Source organism: Garra rufa, chromosome 18 (genome assembly GCF_049309525.1).
Source record: "Garra rufa chromosome 18, GarRuf1.0, whole genome shotgun sequence".
Taxonomy (NCBI): domain Eukaryota; kingdom Metazoa; phylum Chordata; class Actinopteri; order Cypriniformes; family Cyprinidae; genus Garra; species Garra rufa.
Genome location: NC_133378.1, coordinates 40,787,305 through 40,805,467, shown reverse-complemented (window position 1 = coordinate 40,805,467; position 18,163 = coordinate 40,787,305).

Below are 18,163 nucleotides of genomic sequence, written 5' to 3'. Positions count from 1 at the left end.
ACTCTCATTCTGACGGCACCCATTCACATCCATTGGTGAGCAAGTGATGGAACGACACATTTCTGCAAATCTGGTGAAGAAACAAACTTATCTACATCTTTGGATGGCCTGAGGGTGATTTTTTTTTCAAGCAAATCAGCATTTATTGCTACCGTAAATATATATATATATATAATAGCCAAAAATATATTGTATGGGTCAAAATTTTTCTTTTATGCCAAAAATCATTAGGATATTAAGTAAAGATCATGTTCCATTAAGATATTTTGTACATTATCTACCATAAATATATCAAAACTTAATTTTTGATTAGTAATATGCATTGCTAAGACTTTCATTTGGACAACTTTAAAAACTATTTTCTCAATATTTAGTATATGCAGATTTTTTGGTACATATTTTAGCTAATGCTTAATATATTTCAAGTAATGAAAGTGTTTTTCTGGTTTGAGTTTCATCATCCAGTTAGACGTCACCGTCCGTGTGTTTTGATGGTGAAAGTCTTGGATTGATTACGATTTGCGTGTTGTTTGTGTTTTTCTCAAACAGCGCTCCTCGATTAAACTCACGGTAACGTCTCGTTTTCATTGTGCTGTTTACCTCTATTCAGTCACGCTTTTGGCATTATTACTGCTCTGACATACTCATCTTTGCTTTAGAAATGTAATGGAGTAAGAGTGCAGGTACTTTGCTGTAATAAATTAAAGGTTGATGCTGGAGTTTTCAGCATTGTTGTCATAGTTCTCCATGAGAGAGCGGCGCTCCTGAACTCCAGACAGACAGACAGAGAGATGGGAAAGGCATCAGGAGTCCCGCTGTGTTTGTTTGTGTTAGACGAAGATGGAGGAACGAGAATCCAGATCATTCATTCCTTCAGCTGCAGTCGATATCTGTGTTAAATCCTTTAACAGAGCCAGTGAGGGGCAGTTAAACTTAAATGAGTTACCTTTATACACTTTAGTAGCAGTTTATAGTGTATTTGTATTTCTTTCATATTATCTTCACTTCAAAATCGAATTACACAGCTGCAAAGCATTTTTAGTGATACAATGTATTATAAATAATATTATGTTTTATTTTAATCAATTGCAGGGTTTTTGCATTGGTTAAATTTTCTATATTTTCTAATTTTTAAATAAACTGAGTTTATCTTTCATAATATTTTTGATCTAAAGGCTTATGAATAAATGCCTGAAAATTGGTTTTGTAGACAGTCTGTGTGTAAAAACTTTTAGTATAATATGTATATAAATTATGTATTTGAATATTTTTTAATAATAATTATTTTTATAGAAATTTAGATACTATTTTTAACATAAAGTGAATATATTATTTTTAATTTGTGTTTTTTTCTTAATTTTTCAAAATTCTTTTTATTCTTTTTATTTTAGCTATATTTTTTAAAAGATATAATATAAATTAATTTAAAGTGTATATATCATTTAAACATTATAAAATATAAATTATTTTAAATATAAATACCTTTTTACTATACCATTTTAAACACAGTGTATATATAATTTTAATTTGTATTTTATATTATTTATTTTTCTGAATGTTTCTAAATTCATTTTATTATTTTTATTTTAGCTATATATTTTAAAAGGTATAATATAAATTTGTATATATGTGTATATATCATTTAAACATTATAAAATATAAATTAATTTAAATTTAGATACCATTTACCATACTATTTTAAAAATAAAGTGTATATATAATATTCATTATTATTTTTTATTTATTTTAATACATTTTATTATTTGAGCTATATATATATATATATATATATATATATATATATATATATATATATATATATATATATATATATATAATTTATTTATTTATTTTAATATAATTCATTTAAAGTGTATATATCATTTAAATAAATAAATAAATAAATATAAATTCATTTAAATTTAGATACTATTTTACCATACTACTATACATAATTTTTCTTAATTAATGTAATTATTTTTATTTTAGCTATATATATATATATATATATATATATATATATATATATATATATATATATATGTATGTACATATATATATTTAATTTTTTATAATAATTTATTTAAAGTGTATATATCATTTAAACGTTATAAAATATAAAATAATTAAAATTTACATTTATGATTAATTTTACCACACATTTTAAACATAGTGTATATATAATTTTAATTAGTGTTTTATATGATTTATTTTTCTTGATAAATTTTATTATTTTTATTTTAGCTATATATATATATATATATATATATATATATATATGTCTATCAGTCAGAAAGTTTATCCTTCAAAAACTTGTTTAAAACCTTAAAAGTAGACACTTTACTTACATTTATTGTACTTTCTATGGACATAAAATCACTTTTGTAAATTTGTTTTGATGTGGACGTACTCATCTTATTTAAAAAATTTTAGTCAAAGTGTGTATATATCATTTAAGCATTATAAAATATAAATTAATGTGTGTGTGCGTGTGTGTATAAAGCATTTGTGTCACATATTTTGATCACTATATCATTCCCATTCTTCCATGAGTGTTATTTCTAGGTGGCAGAGAGAGCTCAACACACTGCAACTTAAGAAAACACATGCAAACAGAAAAAATGACAACAAATAAAAAAAAAAAACACAAAAAAGTGCTGCAGATAGCACGAAGCACAACAGAAATGTTTCAGGGGGACCTCAAAAAGTGACAAACCCATCTGGGACCTGATTATTTGTTCAGTGGCTGTTGGTCAGAGCAGAGGTGTTATCGGTGAACTATCACCTTTTAGTGATAGTATAGTATCACTTAAAGGTGATAGTGATATAAATAATCAGGTCCCAGATGAGTTTGTCACTTTTTGAGGTCCCCCTGAAACATTTCCGTTGTGGACCGTGCTATATGCAGCGCGTTTGTTAGTTTGCAGCGCCTTCGTGTGTTCGCAGCGTGTTTCTGAGTTCGGTTGTGTTGTGAGAATTTGCAGCGCGTTTCCGTATTTGTGTTTGCGTTGCGAGGATTTGCAGCGCCTGTGTTGTCAAACTGATGAAGATGTTTTCTTAATTTGTTGTCGTTTTTTTCTGTTTGCATGTGTTTTCTTGTTTGCAGCACGTTGGCCTCTGTCGGCCACCGTAGATATGAGCTCTCTAGATGAATGTTGATGTGTGTGTGTGTGTGTGTTGAGTTCAGTGTGTGTGGAGTGAGTTTGAGTTGTGGAGGTTACAGTGAGTGTGTGTGTGATTAATCAGGAGAGCGTCAGTGGAGCTGTTCTGAGATCAGCAGGAATGAGAATCTGCAGCACATGCTCCTGATGAAGGAAACTCAGTCTGTGTCTTATTGTCTCAACAATATCAACTATCTGAGGAATGTGATGCCTTCCAGATGTGTGTGAGTCTCTGTCTCTCTCTCTCTCTCTCTCTCTCTCTCTCTCTCTCTCTCTCTCTCTCTCTTGTGTGTGTGTGTGTGTGTGTGTGTGTGTGTGTCATTAACCCAGTTATGTTGTAAATTATGGTTAAAACTAATCATTGAGTGGTTAGTGTTTGTAGCTGGGATGTTGTTATGTCACATGACCGAAATATCAGTAGTCCATAAGAAAATGTGTCAACGCTTCTTCAATTAAAAGGGAAAAAAAATGCATTAATGTATGTTTGTATATCAATAATTTTATATATAACATTTTATATTTTTATATATAATTAGGTTGGCTTGGTTTTGCTAAAAATGACGAATAAAACTGGAAAAAATCCCATTGACACAGAATGTTCAAATAGGCCAAAACTCTTTTCACTAGCTAAGCCTAGCAACTAGATTCATGCTAGTAACTTGCTAATCATGCTAGCAACATGCTAGCAAAATACGAATCATGCTAGCAACATGCTAGCAAAATACGAATCATGCTAGTAACACGATAATCATGCTAGAAACATGCTTATTATGCTAACAACATGCTAGTAAGATGTTAATAATGCAATAAGCATGTTAGTATCTTGCTAATCATGCTAAAAACATGTTAATCGTGCTAGTAAGATGCTAATAATGTTAGAAACATGTTGGTATCTTGCTAATCATGCTAGAAACATGCTAATCTTGCTAGCAACATGCTAGTAAGATGTTAATAATGCTAGAAACATATTGGTATCTTGCTAATCATGCTAGCAACATGCTAATCTTGCTAATGCTAGAAACATGTTGGTATCTTGCTAATCATGCTAGCAACATGCTAATCTTGTTAACAACATGCTAGTAAGATGCTAATAATGCTAGAAACATGTTGGTGTCTTGCTAATCATGCTAGAAACATGCTAATCTTGCTAGCAACATGCTAGTAAGATGCTAATAATGCTAGAAACATGTTTGTATCTTGCTAATCATGCTAGCATGCTAGCATACTAGCAAAATGCTAGTAAAATGTTAATCATTCTAGTAACAGGCTAATCATGCTAGAAACAGACTTGCAACATGTTAGTAACTTGTTAATCATGCTAAAAATGTTAAAAATGCTAATATTATGTTCATGTTAAGAACATGCTATTAACTTGGTAGTTGTGCCAGAAACATCCTAGCGACATGTTAATCATGTTAGTAACATGCTAGCAACATGTTAGTAACTTGTTAGTCATGCTAAAAACGTGTTAAGATGTTATTAACATGGTAATCATGTTATAAACATGCTAGCAACATGCTAATGACTTGAAAGTCATGTTAAAATGTACTAACAAAATGCTAGTGACAGACTAATCATGCTAGAAACATGCTAGTAACTTGCTAATCATGCTAGAAGCATGCTTAGCAACATGCTAATCATGTTAAGAACATGCTAGTAATTTGTTAGTCATGCCAGAAACATGCTAGTAACATGTTAATCATGTTAGAAACAAGCTGGCTACATGCTAATCATGCTAGTAATGTGTTAATCATGTTAGCAACATGCTAGTAACTTACTGGCTATGCTAGAACATGCTAGTAACATGCTAATGACTTGCAAGTCATGCTAAAAAATGTACTAACAAAATGCTAGCAACAGATTAATCATGCTAGAAACATGCTAGTAACTTGCTAATCATGCTAGAAACACGTTAGCAACATGCAAATCATGCTAGGAAAATGCTAGTAATTTGTTAGTCATACCAGAAACATGCTAGTAACATGATAATCATATTAGTAACATGTTAATCATGTTAGAAACAAGCTAGCAACATGCTAATCATGCTAGTAACGTGTTAATCATGCTAGCAACATGCTAGTAACTTACTAATCATGCTAGAAACACGTTAGGCAACATGCAAATCATGCTAGGAAAATGCTAGTAATTTGTTAGTCATACCAGAAACATGCTAGTAAGATGCTAATCATGCTAGGAACATGCTAGTAATTTGTTAGTCATGCCAGAAACATGCTAGTAACATGATAATCATATTAGTAACATGTTAATCATGTTAGAAACAAGCTAGCAACATGCTAATCATGCTAGTAACGTGTTAATCATGCTAGCAACATGCTAGTAACTTACTGGCCATGCTAGAACATGCTAGAAACATGCTAATCATTCTAGTAACATGTTAAACATGTTAGAGAAATGGTTAGAAACATGTAAACTACATGCTTATAATGCTAGCAACATATTGATCATCTAATCTATCTATATAAAGTTTAAAACATCAAGCTTTTACAGCTGCTTTAAACTTTCAGGCTAAGCTTTATCAAGCCTAAACCTTTTTGATCTTGTTCAATTTGAAATGTTATATTTAATCAGTAAAATTTATATATATATATATATATATATATATATATATATATATATATATATATATATATATATACATGTGTGTGTGTGTGTGTGTGTGTGTGTGTGTGTGTGTGTGTGAGTGTGTGAGTGTGTGTATATATATATATATATATATATATATATATATATATATATTAAATATTATATTGACAGATGAGTTTAATCGTGAGTCGTGAGGTTCTTCCAGTGAAGTCACCCTTCAGGGAACGCCAGGAATGCTGGGAATGACAACACAAAAGAGTCTGTCGCCACTGAGACGCAGGGAGACAGATGAGCCACTAAACACCCACCAGCAAATCACCAGTGAATAAATTCACATTCGGAGCGCTGGGAAAGTCTAAGTTAAAATAAACGTTCGTCCCGCCAGCACGTCCACAGCTAGGAGGAAAAAAATATGTGCTTGCATATTAAATTAAGAAAATTAATAATAATAATAATAATAATAATAACATATTAATTTATTTAAATCATTCATTTATTAATTTAAAAAACAATATTAACATTTTTAATTAAAACAATGGCATTTAAATTACTGTATTTGCTTTATTTAAAAGTAAAACATTGATATAATATATTGATTAATTAACACAATTTCTTTGTTTTTTGTTAAAATGTTAAAAAAATATTAACATATTGAACTAACACTTTTGGTATTGCTTTGAGTCATTTTAAATAAGAATTTTAACTAATAAAAAAAATTAATGTTATAATAATTTTATGTTTACATACTATATGTGTGTGTTTACTGTGTATATATAAATATATACATATACACATTTATATATTAAGGGAAAATATTTTAGATTTATATATAAAAATTACTGTATATATTCTATATTATATACAAGTATAAATATATATACATTAATCGCGCCAGCCCTAGTTTTAATTTAATGTTAATATAAATGTTTTTAAAATTAGTCTTTATAATGACTCAAAGCAATGCCATTTAATTTAATATGCTAATATTATTTTGTTTTTATTAATTAATGATTTAAAAATGAAACAAATAAATTGTTTTAATTTACTATGTAAATATTAATTTCAAAATAAAAGAACAATTTAAAACACAAAGCAATGCCATTATTTTAATTGAATGTTATTTTTTAAAGTGTTTTAATAAAAACAGTTCCATTGTTTTATTTTATATGCAATTTTGGATGCGATTAATCACAATTAATCATTTGACAGCCCTAATTAAAACATAAAAAAATACATGTTTATGCATGTTATTCTGATCTCCCTTCCCCAGTGAAAGCCTGTGTGATAAAACACTTCAGTCATCCAGTCAGCATGATGTAAGCTGTCACTCATGTCTGGAGCACAAACGGTTGTGTTTAACTCTCAGGGTTAGTGGTTTGTTGGCGTCTCTGTCTGTAAGTCTAAGTAATGGGGCAGCTTGACTTGACTTGACTGCTTGACCGTTTACAGCCATACACACTTTTTTCTCTCATCTCGTCATCTGTTTCCTTCTCTGTTCGTTCCACACCGCCAGTACGGGTGAAAGGTGAGCGTTCTCCACGAATGACAGAGGTGTGTCTGTGAACGGGGCATTAGCTCAGAGATGGCAGTGGTTTTCCCATCAGGCTCTGGAGTCAGTGTTTCCATTACAGAGTCCGTCTGGATCTGTCGGCTACAGGAAGAGGCCCTGATCACGAGAGGAGCATCTCCTGATGGAGACGGCCTCCCGTAGTCTGTGCTTCGAGACGTTTATGGAGCTGGGCCTCCTAATGAAGCTAGACCTGATGGAATTGGGCCTCCTGTGGAGTTGGGCCTCATGATGGAGCTAGACCTGACAGAATAGGGCCTCCTGGCGGAGGTCGGCCTCCAGATGGAGTTGAGCGTCCTGACAGAGCTGGGCCTACTGATAGAGCTAGACCTGCCAGAGCAGGTCCTCCTGGCAGAGGATGGCCTCCACATGGAGTTGGGCCTCTTGTTGAGCCAGGCCTCCTGCCAGAGGTTGTCCTTCTGATGGAGTTAGGCCTCCTGATGCAGCAGAGGCTTCTGATGGAATTGGGCCTCCTGTGGAGTTGGGCCTCGTGATGGAGCTTGACCTGACAGAATAGAGCCTCCAGATGGAGTTGCACCTCCTGACAGAGCAGGGCCTCCTGGATGAGGTTTGCCTCCTGATTGAGCTAAGTCTCCTGATGGAGTTGGGTCTCCTGATGTAGCCGACGCTTCTGATGGAGCTGGGCCTACTGATGGGGCTAGACCTGACAGAGCCAGGCCTCCTGGCAGAGGTTGTCCTTCTGAGGGAGCTAGGCCTCCTGATGGAGCTAGGCATCCTGGCAGACGTTGGCCTCCTGATAAAGCTAGGTCTCCTGATGGAGTTGGGTCCCCTGATGTAGTCGAGGCTTCTAAAGGAGCTAGACCTGACAGAGCAGGGCCTCCTGGCAGAGGTTGGCTTCCTGTCGAGCTGGGCCTCCTGGCAGAGGTTGTCCTTCTGATGAAGTTAGGCCTCCAGATGGAGCTAGGCATCCTGGCAGACATTGGCCTCCTGATAAAGCTAGGTCTCCTGATGGAGTTGGGTCCCCTGATGTAGCCGACGCTTCTAAAGGAGCTAGACCTGACAGAGCAGGGCCTCCTGGCAGAGATCAGCCTCCATATAAAGTTATGCCTCCTGTCAAGCCGGGCCTCCTGGGAAAGGTTGTTCTTCTGATGGAGCTGAGCCTCCTGGCAAAGGTTGGCCTCCGGATGGAGCTAGGTCTCCTGATGTAGCTGAGGCTTCTGATGGAGCTGGGCCTTCTAATGGAGCTAGACCTCCTGACAAAGTTGGGCCTTCTGATGGAGTTGGGTCTTCTGATGAAGCCGAACCAGCAGCAATGTTTGATGTTAAGTGCCATTTTGCAACTATAATACATGACAAAAAAAATTACAATATAATTTTTGGCCAAATTGTGCAACAATAATTGTTGAAGACCTCTTACCGTTTTGCCTTGCGTGACAATGATTATTTATTGTATATTGAAAATTTGGGGTTGAATTCTCAGCAAAACATAACTATTGTGATACTGTGTTATAAAAGTAGTCATATCAAATTATATATAACGTTTTAATTTTACTCCCAGAGCTTTGAGAATCAGTTCAACTGACTCGTTTAACAGAACTATTCCAAAGAAATATTCAATTTGACTCCTGAATCCCTTCATTCCTCCAGATCAGACACATCTGGAGGAAACTCTGCCCATATAAGGTCATATCCTGCAGGCTGACACTAAAATTAAACTTGCCTTGCTGTGATGAAAGCACATGTAAGACTCCAGATAAACAGACAAGGTCAGAATGTAAAGACAAGCTCATGTAGTCTGTCAGAAATGAGGTGAGCCATATGTTCATCTGTGAGCTCCGCAGGCTGTTTCAATCGCATTTTATCTAAAAAAAAAAAAAAAAAAAAAATGAGGAAAAAAAAATGGTTTTCTGGGAAACCCCCTCATTAGTATTTATGGGAAACTCCATGGCAACTTTTCCTTTCTCCTATCTCTCCCTCTTTCTCACACCAGTTTTCTTTGGTCTGCTGTTGATTTTTTTATGTTCTTTTTTCCATGCAAGCTTGTCATATTTCTCCTTGTGCGTGCATTGGTGGAGGGTCCCGTCCGGGACGAGAGCCAGAACATTCTTAGGAAAATGTTGGTGCCCGGTGTGCCGGTGCTGCTCCGCTCCACACAATGAGCGTTGTGTTCTCCGACTGTCAGATAGACGGAAAACAGCCTGATGGCTGGAATATGATGCTCAGGAGATGTGATGATATGTCATGTTTTGTCTGTCTCAGATGGTCTGTTTGTATCTGCTAGCGTTTTGCAATCTTCTCAGATTTGAGATTTGTGATCATGATGTTGCAGATGTGATGATGAGATGAGATGGGATGATATGAGACCTGATGATGTGATGAGATGTCATGTTTTGTCTGTTTTAGATCCGTTTGTATTTGCTTGCATTTTGCAGTCATTTTGATCATGATTTTGCAGATGGGATGTGATAAGTTTAGATGAGATCGGATGGGATGCCTTGTAATGTTATGAGATGTCATGTTTTGTCTGTCTCAGATGGACCGTTTGTATCTGCTAGTGTTTTTCAGTCTTCTCAGATTTGGGTTTTTGATCATGATTTTGCAGATGTAATAAAATGAGATGGAATGTGATGAGATGTCATGTTTTGTCTGTTTTAGATGGTCCGTTTGTATCTGTTAGCGTTTTGCAGTCTTTTTGATCATGATGTTGCAGATGGGATGGGATGTGATAAGTTTACATAAGATGGGATGGGGTGCCTTGTGATGTGATGAGATGTGGTGGGATGGGATGAGATAAGATGTGATGAAATGGGATGGGATACGATAAAGAGATATGATTTATGAGATAATTGATTATGCTTGTACTAAATATATAAATAAACTTTCACTTGACTGACTTTGATGTGATCTGATGAGATGATATGTAATGTTTTGTGTCAAATAGTTTGTTTGTATCTGCTAGCATTTTCAGCCCTTTTGATCATGATGTTGCAGATGTGATGTGATAGATGAGAAGAGATGAGATGTGGTGTGATTTGATGTGATGTGATAAGATGTCATGTTTTGTCTGTCTCAGATGTGGTAAAGTGAGGTGATGTGATGTGATGTGATGTGATGTGATGTGATGTGATAGATGAGATGAGATGAGATGAGATGTTTTGTCTGTCTCAGATGTGGTAAAGTGAGGTGATGTGATGTGATAGATGAGATGAGATGAGATGAGATGAGATGTTTTGTCTGTCTCAGATGTGGAAAAGTGAGGTGATGAAATGTGGTGAGGTGATGGGATGGGATGATGTGATGTGATGTGATGTGATGTGATAGATGAGATGAGATGAGATGAGATGAGATGTTTTGTCTGTCTCAGATGGTCCGTTTGTATCTGCTAGCATTTTGTTGTGGATGTGTTGTGGATGAGGTGATGTTATGAGATGATGTGATGTGATGTGATGTGGTGATGGGATGGGATGAGGTGATGTGATGTGATAGGATGGGATAAAATGAGATTAGATGAGATAAAATGTGATGAGATAAGGAGATGTGATGTGGTCTGATGAGAGGATATGTAATGTTTTTTCTGTTTCAGATGGTTTGTTTGTATCTAGCTCTTTGCAGTCCTTTTGATCATGATGTTCCAGATGTGATGTGATGTGATGAGATGAGATGAGTTGTAATGTGATGAGATAGGGTGGGATGGGATTGGATGAGATAAGGAGATGTGATGTGATGAGATGTTTGTCTCAGATGGTCCATTTGTATCTGCTAGCGTTTTGCAGTCCTTTTGATCATGATGTTCCAGATGTAATGTGATGTGATGAGATGAGATTTTAGATTGCATATCATATTAGATATCATTTTGGATTCTTCTCAGACTTGAGATTTTTGATCATGATGTTGCAAACTATTAACAGCACATCATCTAGAGCACCGTTAATTGATATACTATTATAGTTTTTGTGATGTAATGAAATGAGATATTATTTTTATTCATTTTTAATTCAGATTTAGTTATTTTAGTACATCACATTAAAGTAAATAAAAAATAAGAAATGTTGCCTTAGCAACTAGATTAAGATTATTTTATGGCTCTAAGGTTTTTATAGTTTTATTATGCTTTTATGAAATTGATTTATTAAGTGTAATCTTATTTTTCATAGGTGTTTTTTTTTCAGATTATGAATTACAGCTCAGTTTCTAAAAGTAATTCCATCTATCTGATCAGTATTTTCACTTCAAACCCATTTATACTATCATTTGCACTTTGATTACACTCATACACTGAGTCATGTGATTTACTGAATGTTTTTTTTACTCATTTGATGAACAAGCTTTGGTAAGCAGAAGGGAGTGTGAGTTTGATCCGTCATTTAAGATGGAGTTTATCTGGCTTTAATTCACGCTTTGATGCCGCTGGAATTAAACTCTCTGTTCATACTGACTCTCTCATCAGGAATTCACCTCAGATTCCTGAACTGTTAGTCACAGAGAGGTGGAAACCTGAACCACACGCACACTCTAACACACACTCATACTCACATCATTTACTCTGCTGTCTTAATGGATGTGTGTTAAATAGATTTGTATGTATTCTAAGGTGAATGTGAATGCTTGTGTTTGCTGGTGGTGTGATGTCCACATGTTCACAGGACTTCCCTGTAGTTTGGAGGGCGTTCTGTGTAGTTTTGTGTTGCTGTGGAGTGGCTAAGGTGTTCTCTCTCATACCAGTACTGTATGTCATCAGACTACAGTATAACTTCTGGTGAACTGTGGATGGCAGATGATTCATTACACAAATAGCTTGAGATCTAGTGCGTTTGCGTGACACACTCACACACACACACACTCATGGGTGGTCCTGTTTACCTGAACAGGCAAGGCAAGGCAAGTTTATTTATATAGCACATTTCATACAAGTTTATTTATATAGCACATTTCATACACAATGGTAATTCAAAATGCTGTACATAAGAGGAATTAAAATCACAATATAAAATCATAAAAATGTTTCATAATAATAAAAACATAAGATTTAAGAACATTTAAAATGATTTAAAAATTGATTAAAATGAATTAAAACAGTAGAAATTCAATAAATGCACAACTGAACAGATGAGTTTTGAGTCTGCATTTAAAGGTGAGAGATGAGGTCATTACACACTTCACAGACTCATAAGCCAGCTGACACACTTAGAGCTGTGGCATCCCATAATCCCCCTATGTTTTAAAGTGATAATTCACCTAAAAATTAAGATTCTGTAATCATTTACTCAACCTTGTGTCAAAATCTCATTGTTTTGTTATCCAAACAAAGTCAGTGGGGTCCAAAAATATAGATATAGCCTATAAATGATACAAAAATATTGGATATATTTGAATTATGTAGAACTTTTTATATTTAAAAATCATATTTATTATTTATTGTTTTGTTTTTAACCATATAAAGAACTTCTATATATTTATGTTGTATTTTTATGTTTACATCAAATGGAAAATATACTTAAATTTATTTATTTTGTGCTTCCATATGGAAATATATTTATACTTTTATTCAGTATAAAATTATAATTTAAAAAATGTGAGTTTGAGCTTTTTGCAGTGGATTTTGGGATTGTGTTCTTTGTAATAATTCAATTTTCTTGATGCTAAAATTTTTTTGAGTGTTTTTTATATTTTAATTTAACATTTATTTTATGTAATAAAAATGTTATTTATTATAGTGTTATAGAATTATTCTTGTTTTTTTATCTTTTTAAATTATTATTTATTACTGTTTTTTTTAACTCTTCAATTTTAATTATTATAGATTATTTTACCTTCTTTTAATCATTTTTATTACCTTACCTATATATTTATTTATTTATATTTATTAATATCTACGGGTATATTTGTAACATTAGCCAAAAATACATTGTTTGGGTCGAAATTATCGATTTTTCTTTTATGCCAAAAATCATTAGGATATTAAGTGAAGCTCATGTTCCATGAAAAAAAAAAAATTATTTCCTACCGTAAATGTATCAAAACTTAATTTTTGATTAGTAATATGCATTGCTAAGAACTTCATTTGGACAACTTTAAAGGTGATTTCTCAATATTCCTCAGATTCCAGATTTTTAAATAGTTGCATTTCAGCTAGATATTGTCCAATCCTAACAAACCATACATCAATTTAAAGCTTATTTATTATTTATTCTTATTTATTTCATTAAAAAAACAGGCCCTTATGACTGGTTGTGTGGTCCAGGGTCACATTTATATATTATTTTTCTATGTTCTGTGAAAGACAGAAAGTCAAGGCCGAGTAAATGATGAGAAAACTGACATTTTTAGTTGACCTTTAACCCCAAATCCAAACCTGGAAACTTGCCGTCCATCATCCGCTGGAACGTCGTGTGTCCCGTCATGCAGTCGCGCTCCCGGATCGTTGCGTTTATTTATCAGAGCTGTATGTGTGTGTGTGTGTGTGTGTGTGTTTAACGCGCTTCATTTCCTCTGTCTGCATCAGTGAGATGAAGAGGTGCGATAAAAAATGACCCGAACCCTCACGCTTCTGGCCGCCCGCTGGCGTTATGCGCTGGACGTGAGGCGTGTTTGTTGAGTCTCCAGGGTGGAAAACACATTCCTGCCAGATCGCGCTTCGTATTCACAGCTAATCGCTCACACGCTCGCTGCGGGTCGCGTCCAGGAGCGCGACTCGGGCTTTGTTCGTCTCCAAGGGGTTCTGGAGGTGTCTGGTTGGAATGTTTTGTTTTCCTGCTGTTTGTGTTCGTTTCAGATGAGTGTGTTTCTCCAGGCTCTTGTCATCTCTCCAGACGCTCACCTGCGCTGGCGACCAATCAGAACGAGCCGTTGTGTTATTCCTGGGTTATAAATCCATGATCGGAATACATTTTTCTCATTCCATCGCTTAGTCGTGTTACAGCAGTTAATCGCTTTATTGGTTGACACACACTATTTGATGTCAGAATTCTGGGAAACGGAATGTTTAACGGCTCATTTTGGAACGCTATGTGCCGGTATCCATGGTAATGGAATTTGCTGACTTGAATTTGAATTTATGTTCCGAGCCAAATTGGCGGGAAAATCCTATAAACCCTGTAAAGCCTATTGTTTCATATTTCTAAGGCCACACAATCTACTAGTAAAAGGTCTTTTTTGAGTAATTGTAGGCCTCCTTTAGCTAGTGTTTCACATGTCTTTTTACTGTCAAATCTTTACTGATTTTAATCAAGTAAACATCAGAATAACTATCATATCAAATCAGAATAGTCTTTTTTTTTTTTTTTTTTTTTTAGGATAACCATGAGTCTCACTTCTGAAATTAGGAGCACCAGTTCATTAATTTAACTTGTATGTAAATATTTATATTTGAAAATATACTATATATTTATTCATTTTTTTAAGCTCAGAATAAATATTTGTAACATATTTAGTCACATATTTTTAAAATATGTATTTTTTTATTATTTTAATTTTGGTATTTTATTTGTAAAGTATTGGGGGTTTTATGCTGTATTGAAGTATTTTTTTTAAATAAATAAATTTTATTTATATAAAATATATTTATATTTATTATTTATTTATTTGCTTATACAATTAATTACAATATTTTTTATTGGTTTTTATCTTTGTATTTTTTTTTTTCATTTTAGTTAAAGTTTTAGTAATTTTGTCGTGAGGTTTTGTGAATTTTCATTAATTTTTATTTTAGTTTTAGATTTGTAGTGCATCCGTTTAAACTGATGAAGCTGAAATTATTATTTTTTTGTATTTTATTTTTTAATTTTGTTTTTTAAAGCTAAAATGATTGTATAGCATATGTTATTTTAGTTAACATTTATTTTAAGTAACAGAAATGTTGCATTTTAGTATTATACAATTATTATTGTTTTTATATTAATGAATCTTTTTGGCTTTTATATAAATGTTTTATAATTTTTTACTCTTTCATTTTCTGTCTTTTATATATATATATATATATATATTTTTTTTTTTTACTCTTTAACTGTTATTATTATAGATTAATTTATTTGTTTACTTTGTCATTTTTATTTATCTTTCCTATTTATTTATTTACCTTTCATTGTGAATTATTAAGTATTTATTTATTTATTTATCATTATGATGAAGCTGAAATAATTTTTTAAAAATGTAAATGCCAAAAACGCTTAAAATACACTATATATATATATATATATATATATATATTTACATTTATTTATTTATTGAATTGTTTCAATATTATTTTATTTTTAGTAGTATAAAATTATATAATTAATTTGAAATGTATTATATTAAATGTCGTTGTGAATTGTTTATTTATTTATTTATTTATCATTAAGATGAAGCTGAAATAATTTTTTATTTGTATTTTATTTATTTATTTATATTTAAATTAAAAATATGTATTTATTTTATTTTTATTTATTTATTTATTTATTTTTAAGCTGAAAAAGTAAAATATATATTTTTTTCTTTCAGTTAACATTTATTTTATTTAACATTTATTTTAAATAATAAAAATGTTGCATATTATAGTATTGTAAAATTATTCTTGCTTTTTTATCTTTTTGGCTTTGGTCAGATTTTAGACTTTTATATGTATTATTTTTTTTATTATTTACCCATTTATTTATTTACCTTTTGTTGTGAATTTGTATTTTATATATATATATATATATATTTATTTATTTATTTATTTTTTAATCATGTAACATTTATTTTAAGTAAGAAAAATATGTTCAGGTTGTAGTTTCAGTGTTTGTAACATGTTCTTCAGAAAGTGTCTGAAATGTGGGCAGATGTCCAGCGGGAGTATCTGGTGATAGACGAGCTTTCACGCTTCACGTGTGTGTTGGGTCTTTTGTCTGTGTGTGTTGAGGACTGATTGCAGTAAAAGAGCACAGATAGTAAATGTGAGCGTAATCAAGTCCATTCCTGTGAGCTGTTGAAGGCGAACAAAGCTCCTGCGGACACCGAATCCCTGACACCGCTGACCCGCAGCTGCGGCCCGGCCGCTCTCTCCAAAAGACCCCGAATGGCTCAGCAGAACCCGAAACCGGCCGGCGGGACCCGAGAGAGTGAGAGCGGCTCATGGTGGGAATGAGGGCCTTCAGTCTGGGGGGTCCGACTGCATTCAGAAATCAGGCCAACTTCAATATTTCAGCGCTGCGTCTTTCCTCTTGAGCTCCTGGGATGAGTGCAGAAATATTAGATCATGACCGCTCAAGTGTTTGGATGATTGCTGGGGTGTTCTGGTGATTTCTAGCTTTATTTAATTTGTTTAATATTCTTTATTATTATTATTATTTTTATTATTATTATTATTCATAGTATTGTATTTTTTATTTTTATTATTTTTAAATTCAGTTTGCATTTATGTTTTTCTTGTTTACTTTTTGGTATTATTATATTTTATTATTTTCTGACTTATTTTTTTATATAGTTTTTTTTGTTCTAATAATCTTTTATTTTTAGTATTATAAAATTATTCTTGTTTTATTCTTTTTGGTTTTGGTCAGATTGTATACTTGTATAATTTTTATGATTATTGATTTGTTTTTTAGTATTATAGATTATTTTATTTGTTTTATATATCTATCTTTTGTTGTGAATTAATATTTTTGTATATAAATTATATATTTAGCTCTATAAATTATTTTATGTATATATATTTATTTAATTCCTTTTTGACTTTTTGATTTTTTTATATAGAATTGTTTTTATATTATATTATTTTATATATATACAGCTTTTTTTTCTTTTCTTTTTTTTATAGAATTGTTTTTAGACAGGTACTTTTAACTTGATTAATACACAGTATTTTAATGTTTTGTTTCAATTGTTTTAAAGTATTTTACTTTTTTTTCTATTTTTAGCTAAATAATTTTTTTCCAGTTAAGATTTGTTTTATTTTACATTTATTTAAAGTAACAAAAATGTTGCTTATTATTTATTTTATTTTATTATATTATTTTTATTGTTATAGATTATTTTGTTTGTTTTTTAAATTGTTAAATTGTGAAACATTGATCATACCTTTTTATTAATTTACCTTTTGCTGTGAATTTGTATTATTTATTTAGCATTATTTATTTATTTATTAAGTTTTAAGTTTTAAGCTGAAATATTTTCAATTAACATTTATTTTATTTAACATTTATTTAAAGCAACAGAAATGTTGTGTTATATTATAATATTATAAAATGATCTGGTTTTTTTAGCTTTTTGGCTTTGGCTTTTTTAGTATTTATTATTGTTTTTTACTCTTGAATTTTTATTGTTATAGATTATTTACTTTTTTATTGTTTTTATTTATCTTACCTATTGATTCATTTATTTATTTACCTTTTGTTGTGAATTTGTATTATTTATTTTATTTATTCTTTATTTATTTCTAAGCTGAAATATTTAAAAAAAATAATTGTTTTACTTTTTTATTGTATTCTTATTTACTTCACCTTTTGGTGTGATTTCTTTCCTTTTCATACTATTTTGTTATTTACAGCACTATAGATTTGGTTCTTTTATTATTTTTCATAGAATAGTTTTTAGATTTATAAAAGTTTTAGTAATATAAATTATCTTATCTGTTTTTATTTTATTTTACTCCTTTTTTCTTCTTTTATTGTTATTTTTCATATAACAGTTTTAATATTCCATTGGTATTATAAATGATTTATTTCTTCTTTTTGGCTATTCAGCTTTAGATTTGAATTATTTTGTTCTAGATGGTTGCTAGGGTCCTCTGGATGGTTGCTAGGGTGTTCTGAGTGGTATTTTGAGAAATCATTGATGTCTAGAGCACAGTTTGATGTTGTTTTGAGGTGTTTTTTCATTGGTGAGATCTGTAGATGAGGCGATGGATGCTCTG